This window comes from Leptidea sinapis, chromosome 32 (genome assembly GCF_905404315.1).
Source record: "Leptidea sinapis chromosome 32, ilLepSina1.1, whole genome shotgun sequence".
NCBI lineage: Eukaryota > Metazoa > Arthropoda > Insecta > Lepidoptera > Pieridae > Leptidea > Leptidea sinapis.
In genome coordinates this window covers 11,976,111-11,988,130 of record NC_066296.1, presented here as the reverse complement: position 1 = coordinate 11,988,130, position 12,020 = coordinate 11,976,111, and the positions used below count along the sequence as shown (strand labels likewise).

General features: G+C 34.7%; 2 long non-coding RNA genes across 3 annotated transcripts; one reads left to right on the top strand and one right to left on the bottom strand.

The window, feature by feature from the left end:
- Positions 1-1,612: 1,612 nt before the first annotated feature.
- Positions 1,613-7,798, top strand: LOC126974305 (uncharacterized). Its single transcript, XR_007731507.1, has 4 exons — positions 1,613-1,660; positions 2,722-2,880; positions 5,223-5,369; positions 7,537-7,798. It is a non-coding gene; the product is annotated as an uncharacterized LOC126974305 (long non-coding RNA).
- On the bottom strand, positions 6,553-8,418 carry LOC126974306 (uncharacterized). Of its 2 annotated transcripts, none has more exons than XR_007731509.1 (3): positions 8,323-8,418; positions 7,546-7,718; positions 6,553-6,689 (listed from the first exon to the last, which is right to left on the bottom strand). It is a non-coding gene; the product is annotated as an uncharacterized LOC126974306 (long non-coding RNA). The 2 variants fall into 2 exon arrangements; XR_007731508.1 differs by lacking the exon at positions 8,323-8,418 and adding an exon at positions 7,821-8,047.
- Positions 8,419-12,020: the final 3,602 nt, after the last annotated feature.

Sequence of the window (12,020 nt, the reverse complement as noted above, 5' to 3'; positions counted from 1 at the left end):
CAGTTTTTCAAGTCGATATTTAACGTAGTTTTTCTATGAGATACATAGTTCTACTAAAAATATACCTATCCTGTTATCGTAAAAAGTTCTAAGATCAAATGAAACGTGAAAAATGAAATTTAATTGATCAAACTAGAGAAGATTAAATTAAAGATTTATTCACACATTCTAAGCATTTTGATCCTTTAAACAATATTTAAATGCAATACATTTATTTAAAACAAATTAATGTTGATAACGATATGTACAATTTAGGCAATTAATAGTATTGTAAGTACTGTTGGGGAAGCGTACCAAGAATACTGGCAGCATTTCCGCGTTGGATAGCTAGGCTGATCCGGTGACCGAAATAGCTGCCAGCGTTTGGGTCTCCAGTAGCCTTATTGAGGCGAGAAGATAGTACTTTGTACATTCTCCGCGCCTCTGGGTCCCACGGGCCATGTGTCAAGACACCAAACGGCACAAAAATGTATGCTATTAACTATAGCAGCTGTCAAAGCATCAACCGAAGTAGCTTCGACATGAGGAGTAGCCTTACTGTGGACGCTGGTGTATTAAATATGTTATAACTGGCTGCAGCCCGCGACTTCATCCGCATGTAAGCAATAAAGCATCAAGAGTACAATACTCACATTTAGTGTAAGAATATATTATTGCAGCCTATATAAGTTCCTTCGACCTCTTGTTAATGTTCTTGGAAAAATTTGAATTAAATCTATTCAGTTGTTTTTGCGTTTTGCCTAAACATGAATACAGACAAATAGACGAACACAAAAATTCTAAACCACTTTTAAAAAACTTTTTTAACCACACTGCAAGTATTAATACAAATGTGTAAGTACAGGATTAACTATAATTTTTAAATTTTATTTGTTAAGGGAAAAGTGTCTAAGAAATAAAACTTAGAAGACTCAATCCGTGATGCACGCTCAAATGAAAACCTCTATACTTTTGTTTATATACAGATATAGATATAATGCATGTATAGGTACTAATTTTACAGATATAAAGACATAGGAATTTAAATTATGAACTGTTTTATTAAATTAAATCCAATACTGGTAAAACGTGGCATTTTGTAGTTTATTTGCTTTTTTCATGATCTTCTTTTGGTGTTGAAAGAATCATGCCTTGTATCGTTGGACACATCATCGTATAGATAGACTGTGACAGCTGTGAAAAGGTCGAAAAAAAAAATAGAGGTTGACTGTTAACCTCTATTTTGAACAATGCTCAACACTATCGCGAGTGTAAGACCTAGCTTGTCACGCACACTACAGTAACAAACCTAGCCTGTTTTCAGCGGTTTTCTAGCAGATAGAGGCTCTATCTACGAATAAATTATCCAATACCTTATAAAGACTTGTTTGGCCTATATCTATTCTATATGTAGCTAGGTGGATATTAGTGAGGTATTCGCAGAAAAATCTAGAAGCGTAAACCTCAAACCGACAGAATGTCTACACATTCATTATCTGTGATTTATGTTTATAAATGTAACATATTTAAACTTATATGGGGTTGCACAAGCTATGACACGCCTTAACCACGACCTAGGCTAATATAAACTCCTAAATAGTATAAAAGGAACTCATTTGGTGATCAAGCAGCATTCTTACCACAGCAACGTTAACTACCACATAGCAAAATGCGCGCTATCGTAAGTTTTATTTTGTTTTGTTTAGGCTGGGTTTCACCAACTAAAATTAAACTACCGGTTAAGCAAAAAATGAGTTGCACCATCAGAGAATTTTTAGATGACATCGTAAATTTAACTGTTAACCGTAACCGTGAAATCTTCGCCGGTTAAACATATTATTTATGTTAAATATTTAAATAACGACCTGTCAAAAGTTTGAAAAAAATATATGATATTGACTTTTTAACATTAACTATGCCAAGGAATACGATGGTGCAACACATTTCACAGTTTATGTTAAAGTCAGCGTTGTTAAAGTTAAAGTTAAATTTGACTTCAACCATAACAGCCAATATGATGCAACCCAGTCTTAGTGTATTAAGAAGTTGAACTAATTAGTATTAATCTTTGTATTTTTTATTCAAGAGGTTATCCAAAAGTTTTCATTCGATTACTTCTACCATCAACTACTATTTATCTAACATTCTAACTCTTGTTTGTAATGCGAGGCGAAATAGCCTATCAATGGTTTCGTACAACTTTTTTTATGATTTAATTACAAATGTTATAGTATTTAGATTTATTTTTGTACTATTCGAACCCACGACCTCTCGGGTTCCGGCCGAGCGCTCTTGCCAACTCAATCTTGGTATGTCTTGATCAACTCTTAGGTTGCGATTCCGTCTAGGTTCATAAATTTTGGATTCAATAATTTGAATGAACAATTCTAATAAATTGTATAATTAATCCCAGAAGCGAGATATATCACTTTCAAAATAACAAATTGTTAAAGATGATAATAATATTTTAGTTTTTTTTTCGATCCATCTCCAAAGTCTATGCTTACATCAGAGTTATTGAAGATTAAGAAGCTGATCGATTAAACTATAAAAAAGTTTAAATGAGTACCTTTTCAAACCTTTCTACGAGACCGGCAACGCTCCTGTTCCTAGTGATGTTGCGGGAGAATTTGGGCGTCGGTGATTACTTAACTGTTTGTCCACCTCTGCCATCAGAAAAACCTTTAATATTTAAAGATTAACTTTTAACAGAAATTTTCATTGAAATAATCCCGTATTCAGGTATTCTTCGCTCTCGTCGCCGTAGTAGTGGCCAAGCCCAAACCTGGCTTCCTCTCAGGGTTCGGAAGCTATGGTCTTGGAGGCCTTGGAGGATATGGAGGCCTTGGAGGATATGGAGGCCTTGGAGGATATGGAGACTTTGGAGGATATGCTCCATCAGTAAGTAACAAAGCCTTAGATGAATGTATAATTAGAGTGGGCTACTTTCTATAGTCATGGTCACTTCAGGCTAAAATTAAAACGATGTCATAGTTACTGATCTGTGTTTAATGTTAGGGTTAAGGTTCGCAACTACACTTTTTTCATTCTATGAAAATAAGAGACGAGACGATTAAGACGTTCTGCTGATGGTAATTGATATGCCTTGCCCATTACAATGCAGTGCCGCTCAGAATTCTTGAAAAACCCAAAAACTCTGAGCGACACCACAATTGCGCTCTTCACCTTGAGACATAAGATGTTAAGTCTCATTTGCCCAGTAATTTCACTAGCTACAGCGCCCTTCAGACCGAAACAGTGTTAATGTTTACACATTACCGCTTCTCGGTAGAAATAGGCGCCGTTATGGTACCCATAATCTAGCCAGCATCCGGTGCAGAGGAGCCTCCCACTGGTATAGTAAGCGTAGGAAACCATATTTCTAATATATTTTACGTGGACTGGAAATTAAAAGAATTTCAATATTGGGCCAAAGTAAGTCCCCAGGGCCAATAGGTTTCTCTACTTTAGCTGAAATTGTGAACTTTTAATGCAAGTCCGTACAAAAATACCTATAATATGAATATTTGAATTAATTGAATTACTATTCAGTCATTCAGTAACTTTTATATTGATATTATTATATTGGGAGTTAACCTGGTTCAATGAAAATTTAATATACGTTCACAAAAATCGTCACCTATTTGCTCTTAATAGTGATTTTCATTATTAGAACAAGAAATAAAGGATTGTTTGTAACTAATTCTAGTAGGCTTCATAATATACATAATAGCTTTAAGGGTAAATGTATATACTTTTATTATAAAGTCCCAGCCACTGTTCAGGCATTATCTATAAATAAATTTAAATGTTTTATTAAAAAATGGCTCTGTCGTATATCCTACTACTCCACAGCTGAATATCTAAGTGATCCGACAGCCTGGGACTAGATTATGATTATTTTATAGCAATAGCAATGACAATACAACATTGTATATTTGATTTAAAAAAAGTTTCTTGCGCCGCTTCTCCTCTCTCAGAGTGCCATTTGTTTCCGATGCAGTAGTTGTGTCTATTTATTAAAAATGATATCAAAAAGAATTCTAAAGGAATCAATTTTGAGAAAATAAATGCCTTTTATGCTAATGATTGTGAAATTTATAATGGTTTTTAAGTTTCGGTATTAAGTTAAGGCGTGAACAAAAGGATTTATTAAAGGAACAAGCGTACTATCCTTGAATATCCAGGTGGCATGCTAGTGCGCAGATTTAGTCTCAATCGTTTATTGTACGGCCGGTGTTCACTACACTTCACAATACTAATACTGTGGTGGTAAACTTGAATTATGAGTTGGATATCATTGGAAACTTGGTTGGTTATATAACGACTTTTATATGTTTTATCATTATTTAAAGCTTATCATAAAAATTTAAAATAAAACAAAAGCAGTTACACCGAATAGGCAATTGAAATCGTTCAAAAATCGCGATGGCTTTCTTTAATTAAATATCGTATATCAAGACTTTGGTATTGTTATTTAATAAACATCAAATTGTTAGTTAATCAGAATCAAATCCCTTGGACTCTAAGTGGAACTCAGACTTACTCAAATTTTTGGGAAATAGGACAAACAAGCCTATATGGACAAACAAGCGATAAATGATAGTAAACAAAACTTGGAAATGGATTAAATTTAATGGTTAAAACCCGTTTTAACTATAATTTTGATCGGAATTTAAGCATTAAATACACTTAGAATGTTGCTTACTGCTTTTATTTTGAAGGGTTCTGAGCTTATACGCCCTGAATTTTAATTAATCTAGTTTAAAATAAAAACTGAAATATTAAAATTGGTAGAATGAATAAAAAAGCATATTTCTTAAAATTTCCAAATGTATTAAAATGTATAATATATCTATACTACTATTACTGTGGAATTTTCTGTTGTATAATTTTGAAATAAGTTGGATGAGTGAACTTTAATCCATAATAATTGTTTCTGAAAAATAATATGATAGATATGTAGGTACTTACTACGTCTATTATCGACCATGATAAGGTGGTACAAATAAAACAAATCTTTGATAGAAGTAATGGATATTCTTATTAATTGTTTAATAATTTATTTAAGAAAAGAATTTGTGGTGATTTCTCATCAGTTCTAAGGATTTCATATTGAGCAATTTTAATTTGTCTTTGTAACTTATAATAATGTAATTATTAATAACATAACTCAACATGGATATAAACTTTAAGTAATTTTTGTTAGCTTCTACTCTATTGTGAATGATTTTCGTCCACAGCTAAGCATAGCCCACCAGCCAACAATCTCCGTTGCCCACGCGCCCATTATCCAAGCAGCTCCTGTGGTCCAGGCTGCCCCTATTGTCCACGCGGCCCCAGCAGTTGTCCACGCCCCAGCTGCTACTAGCTACTCTTCATTCCAAAGAGTAAGTAACTCCACTCCAACCACACCACATTTTTTTTTAATTTTTCTCATTTTATGCCCAACTACTACAACAGTTGAGAGTCTAGGGTGTCTTTTTATCTATTCATGTAATAATAACATCCCTAAAGCGCGGTTTTCACTACCCGGATACACTTAGACCGAGTGCACACAGATAACTATTCGGACGCAACACGTTTAACTAAACACGCGATTTGAAAGCTATCGGATGATCATCCGATACAGTCTGACTCAGCCGTCAAAAGGGCAGGTCTACCATCCGGACATATCCGGACTTTTAGACAATATCCCAGATTTTTCCGACTCTCTAACTTGTACAGATTGTATTTTTTATGTATATTGAATCTTTACTAATCTTATAAATTTGAATGTAAGTTTGTTTGTTGGGTCGGTTCAGTAGCTCCTGCGTAAAAACGCAGGAGCTACTGAACCGATTTATATCGGAAAAAATTATGGTTCTCGCGGGATTTGTGAAAATCTGAAATTCACGTCGATGAGCTTTAACTATACTTATAGTAGTTTAAATTCGCCATAGCGATCTTCCTCGAAATAAGATTCATATAATATGTTGGGAACGGGAGCGAAAACGGGAACCGGAACTAGAATAGGACATGAGATAATCTTCAATTCCAAACTTGCTTTTTATTTTAAAAACCCTTTATATATGCGGATGAAGTCGCGAGCATCAGCTAATACAGTAATAAAACTCCATAATATTAAACTATATCAAATAAGACTTATATCTTCACATGAAACGAAATCTAAAGAAATCAACTAAAACATCTGGACTTATAATGAAATATCGAAATTACTTAATGTTATTTAGGCGTAGATTTATCCATACTTGTTTACACGGATGATTTTATAAAACGTTACGGCGTCATCTAAGAAAGGTAAAGCTATAAGAAGCATTATTGCATTATTATTGCATTTTCAAATAAGTATCTGTGAACTGGGATGCGTGTAAAAAAGGAATCCGAATTTAATATTGAACTCGTACGAGTGCCCTCGGTTCTAAAGTACTCGGACAGTGAACGCCCCACTTAGGGTAACAAAATGGGGGGTGACATTTCATATTATGGATTTAATTTACATGAAATATAATTCTAAAGGAATAAATTTTGAATAAATAAATTATTATTATGACAATTATCATACATAGACATAAACATTCTTTATTCGACATATTCACAAATAAGATACAATTTTGGACTTAACTCTGGGGTGTATATAGTAATAGGACCCTTTCTCAGCATTTTTTGGAGTTATAAGCTGGTACCACTGGTTTTCACAAGGCAACGAACTATAAGACAATAAAAGAAAAAAAGATAATTAAAACTATACAAATCGGGTATCCTATAATTAAACGACATGCCGGAAACAGTGTGTGGACATGTTGATGATCACCTTCAGAGAAATAATAAAAAAAAACTATCTATTGGGCCTCACAGATTGCAGAGCGTGTAGATTCTGTACTCTGCAGATGAAACCCCGTTCCACATCCTCTCTGAATGTGGTCATTTAATTCGTAAACGTTAAGTGGCATCTCTTTGGGAAGTCCAATTCTTCAACTATTTGAGATACGACAGCAAAAGATATAATAAGATTCATGAAAAGAATCAATCTTAGCAGTGAGCTATAGTTAACGGTGGCTGTAACAATAGATCACACTGGTCGCAGTGAAATAGTGAAAAAGGCATAATGATTTCTGATGCATGATTTCTTTTGAATTCTTTTTGATGTTATTTTTAATATACTAGACACTACCACCGCTTCGGAAACAAATGAAGCTCTGAGATAGAAGATGCGAAACGCACGCAGACGCAAGAAACTCTCCCAGCATTATTTTTTTGTGCTTTTTTTAATGAAATATACAATGTTGTACTGTCATTGCTATTGCTATAAAATAATTTTAATCTAGTCCCAAGCTGTACGATCACTTATGTATTTAGCTGTGGAGTAGTGGGACTTACGACAGAGGCATTTTTTAATAAAACATTTAAATTTATTTATAGATAATTCCTGAACAGTGGCTGGTACTTTCTTATTAAAATTTACCCTTAAAGGCATTGTTTTTTATGTTTTACAAATTATAACCATACAGATATGTTTATATTCTATAGAATACTAAAAGACTAAACTGTAAACAGGTCATTCACCCAGTATCTCAAGCTGTTGTCCACGCTGCCCCAGTAGCAGTTGCCCAGCCAGTGGTCCACGCAGCCCCAGTACTGACCCAGCAGGTAGTTCATACAGCCCCAACCGTCGTTCATGCCCCACTTGCCACATACGCCCAGTCATTCGGTCATGGTTGGTGAACATTTAGCTGTAACTAATATTATTATAATTAACATCTATGCGTTGAGATCAAGCCCGTGCTGGCGGGGTGGTGCAAATAAATATTTATATTCATTCCTTTGTTTCATTCACCTACCTTCTTTTTCTGAGGAATCACCTTCAATAATCCGCTGGAGCTTATACATTGGTCAACCAGCAATTACCGTCCAACATATACACTGCACACTAAAGGTCTATATTTATAGTTTATACATCCGTAAGCATCCATCCCTACGCTGTGGTTATACATATAGTATATTATCTTTATTGGATCATGACTTATACAATTTTGTAAACGTACAAAAATCGACAGTCACATTTTATTACATATACAGTCATAATTTTACCAGTAGGAGGCTCCATTGCACAGGATTCCTGCTAGATTGAGGGTACCTACCACAACGGCGCCTATTTCTTCTGTGAAGCAGTAATGTGTAAGCATTATTGTGTTTCGGTCTGAAGAGGGCCGCAGCTATTGAAATTACTGGGCAAATAAACATTACATAAACGGAATTATTTTAAGAGTACATATAAGTAACACAGGGGTATCATGTGATAAATCCAAAGAAATCTAATTAAAGTAAATAATTTCATTTTACCTTTTTACATTGAAAGGAGCCAAAAACCATCTAACCCATTGTAGGACTTAAAAATAGAACTTATTTTCAAGCTTTATAAAAAAAATTGTACTAAAGTTCACACAGCATATGACAAGTTTGACTCAGCATATAACCTCAAAAAAATATTATTCACATAAAAACTTTTTAATTTTTCATTCCTGCACGTAACAGGCCAGACTGTATATTCTAACTCACTGAACACAAATTCAAGAAATATATTAAAGCTTCTTTGACAAAGAAGGCTTATCTAATCAAATCAAAATCACTTTATTCATGTAGGTGACGGAAATGACACTTATGAATCTCAAAAAACATTTTTTTCTCATTTAATTCAAATTCAAATATTTTTATTCAAAATAGGATGTGACATCACTTCTTGAAAGTCAAAAATTCATCATCATTCAAAAATAAATGCCTCAGTCCTGAGAAGAACGGACGCAACAAACTCAGCGGGCTTTTTTTTTTCATCGAAAAAATATGTTTACAAAGCAATATTGTACAATTATACTTATTATTTAATAGCCTGAGGGCGGTCACTCCATTCCCAATCTGTGGTATCATTAAGAAAGTCATTTATGTTATAGTAACCTTTACCACACAAACATTTTTTTACAATTCTTTTGAATAACGTAATGCTTTTGTTTTGAACATTTTCTCGGATCTTGTTGTAAAAGCATATACATCGCCCCACAAAAGACTTACTAACTCGACTTAGCCGAGTAGTAGACATTATAAATTTATGTCTGTTCCTGGTGTTAACATTATGGTTATGATAGTTTCTAGCAAATTCACTTATGTGCCTATGAACATACATCTACCTGTACTTCGTAAAGGGTTGAGCTAATGAGTATAAGTAGCAAGAATCTCATTGCCACTCTTTTAAATCAAGATTTACATTTTCATCACTTTACAAATCATTTCTATTACAGTATAATATGCAAAGTGATGGAACAAACATACTCAAACGTCATATAGTCAATGCCTTACACTAGTAAGTCAAAAAATAAGTAAATATAAATGAACACGTAAATCAAGAGTTATTGAGTACAGTGCATGCATCAAATATATAGTACATATAGTAGATAATATAAAAAATAGTGATGCATGCTTCTTGTCTGGTTCTGCTCAGTCCATCTAAAATTGTATGATATTATATAGGCTATAGATGGGCTGTGAGTTTCTTATCAGTTCTTCCCCCGATATCAAAGCCTCTTTTCGAACTAATGTAGCTTCATGATGTTTATAGAGTGTTGTTTTTTTTTATGGAATATGAGGACAAACGAGCGTACGGGTCACCTGGTGTTAAGTGATCACCGCCGCCCACAATCTCTTGCAACACCAGAGGAATCACAGGAGCGTTGCCGGGCTTTAAGGAAAGAGAACGCGTCCACGTCGTATCGTCCCGGAAACACCGCAACATTTTAACCCCGAAAAATCCATGGTTCCCACGGGATTTGTATAAGACTAAAATTCACGTCGAAAAGCTATAACTATACCAATAATAGGTTTAGTTTGTTTGAATCCAAAAATTCTGAGCGACACTACAATTGCGCTCGTCACCTTGAGACATACGATGTTATCTCATTTGCCCAGTAATTTCACTAGCTACGTCGCCCTTCAGACCGAAACAGTAATAAAAAAGCTCCGTTGTGGTATCCATAATCTAGCCGGCATCCTGTGCAAAGGAGCCTCCCACTGGCATTTGTAGCCTTGGAGGTGGTATTTGGCAAAACTGACAGTGTTTTCATAATTTTTGGTATGTGTAGTTTTGGCATATTATTTGGAGATTATTGGATCCTAGATGTTAGATTATTTTAGCCCTTCGACAAATAAATGTCGACGCTTTCTTATAAAACACAGCTTTTTGTCGTTAATTGGTAATATTATAAATTCCAGCCGCAATACGTTGATGTCTGACATCTACAATCGCGAATAGTGAATCACTAGAAACTTTTTGCTACGAACTTTATGGAATAATTTTCCGCCTGCTGTATTCTTCCAACTGATTCAACACACATTGACCTTCAAGTCTCAACAGTACTCCCATATCAATGGCCCTCAACGCAAATTCGACCTCCGGTATTTCTGATGTCCATAGGCATCAACCAAAGTCATCGACAAAACGATTGCGAAACTGAAATGGCAGTGGGCAGCGCACATAGTTCGAAGGACAGATGGCCTTTGGGGCAGTAAAGTTCTTAAATGGCGACCACGGACAGGAAGACGTAGTGCTGGTAGGCCTACCCCACATGATGAACCGACGATATGGTCATGATCGCCGGAATATATTGGATAAGTATAGCGCAGGACCTATCATCGTGGAGATGTATGGGGGAGATTTTGTCCAGCAGTGAACAAAGTGTGATGATGATTGATGATGATATTATATCAGACGAAAGACGTCCATTGCTGGACAAAGGCCGACCGGTCGTGCGCTGCCCTCGTCCAACATATTCCGGCGATCGATATCATATATACAATAATAAGAGTCTATAAATTAGTCTGGTAGTTACTTCCCTTATTGATTGCGCTCCCTTAGACTTTACCCAAAAGAAAACATTTAATACTCTTAAAATGAAGTACTCGTCGCGCTTAAAATATATTTTCACTTCAAAAGAATTACAATCAATACATAGTAATTATGGGCTGTCCCACATATGAATATTGACGGTAATTTATTACACATGACGAATCAAAAATCAATATTGTTAAAATAAACATATGCTTTCAAAGTAAATATGTCACCGTAAAGCTGTTTTATTATTCATTAAACTTTCGACGAACTTTCTTTGTTTCTCATTATAACACACAAATATCATTGATTATCATTATCTAATAAAAATTTAACACTATTTTATACTTTACTTTTACTTTAATCTTTTCTATGGCAATTAGGGATGTAGTACCACTCAGGATTCTTGAAAATACAAAAATTCTGAGAGGCACTACAATTGCGCTCGTCACCTTGAGACATATGTAAGATGTTGAGTTACATTTGCCCAGTAATTTCACTAGCGATGGCGCCCTTAATAGTTCTTACACATTACTGCTTCACGGCAGAATAAGAGCCGTTTTGGTACCCATGATATAGCCGGAATCCTATGCAAAGGAGCCTCCCACTGGTAAACTTCTCAACAAATAAAAGAAACCAATATCGCGAAATTGAAAATGGCTGCCTTACAAATAAAAAATTAAAAAGGTGGCCATTTATATTTTACTTTTATTGAGTTTTTTTTATAGAGTTACGAATTTGAAAAATAAAAAAGTAACCAATACTTACTAATACAAGGTCTCACCAGTAGTATGGTGAATATGTTCCAATTTTGCTGTATTTACAGTAACATAAATATTAGAATAACAAATGATTCTCATACTATGCTGTTCACGATAACGACTTAGTTCCATGAATAAAAGCTATAATAAAAGTATCGATACAACCGCACATCACTAAACATCGCGTGTTTCAGCTAACATCGGGCCCCACTGTACTCTGACCTAACTCTACGCTTATCGTAAATAGTGACACCATGCGTTTGGAAATTATATCAGAAAAATAAAAGTTTTTGTCAAATGTTGACAAATCTTTTATTTTTCTGACGGAACGGAACTTCTGATGATGAAGACAACTCAAGACTTAATTTGTGTTTGCATTACCTTCAAAAAGACGTTAAAACTAC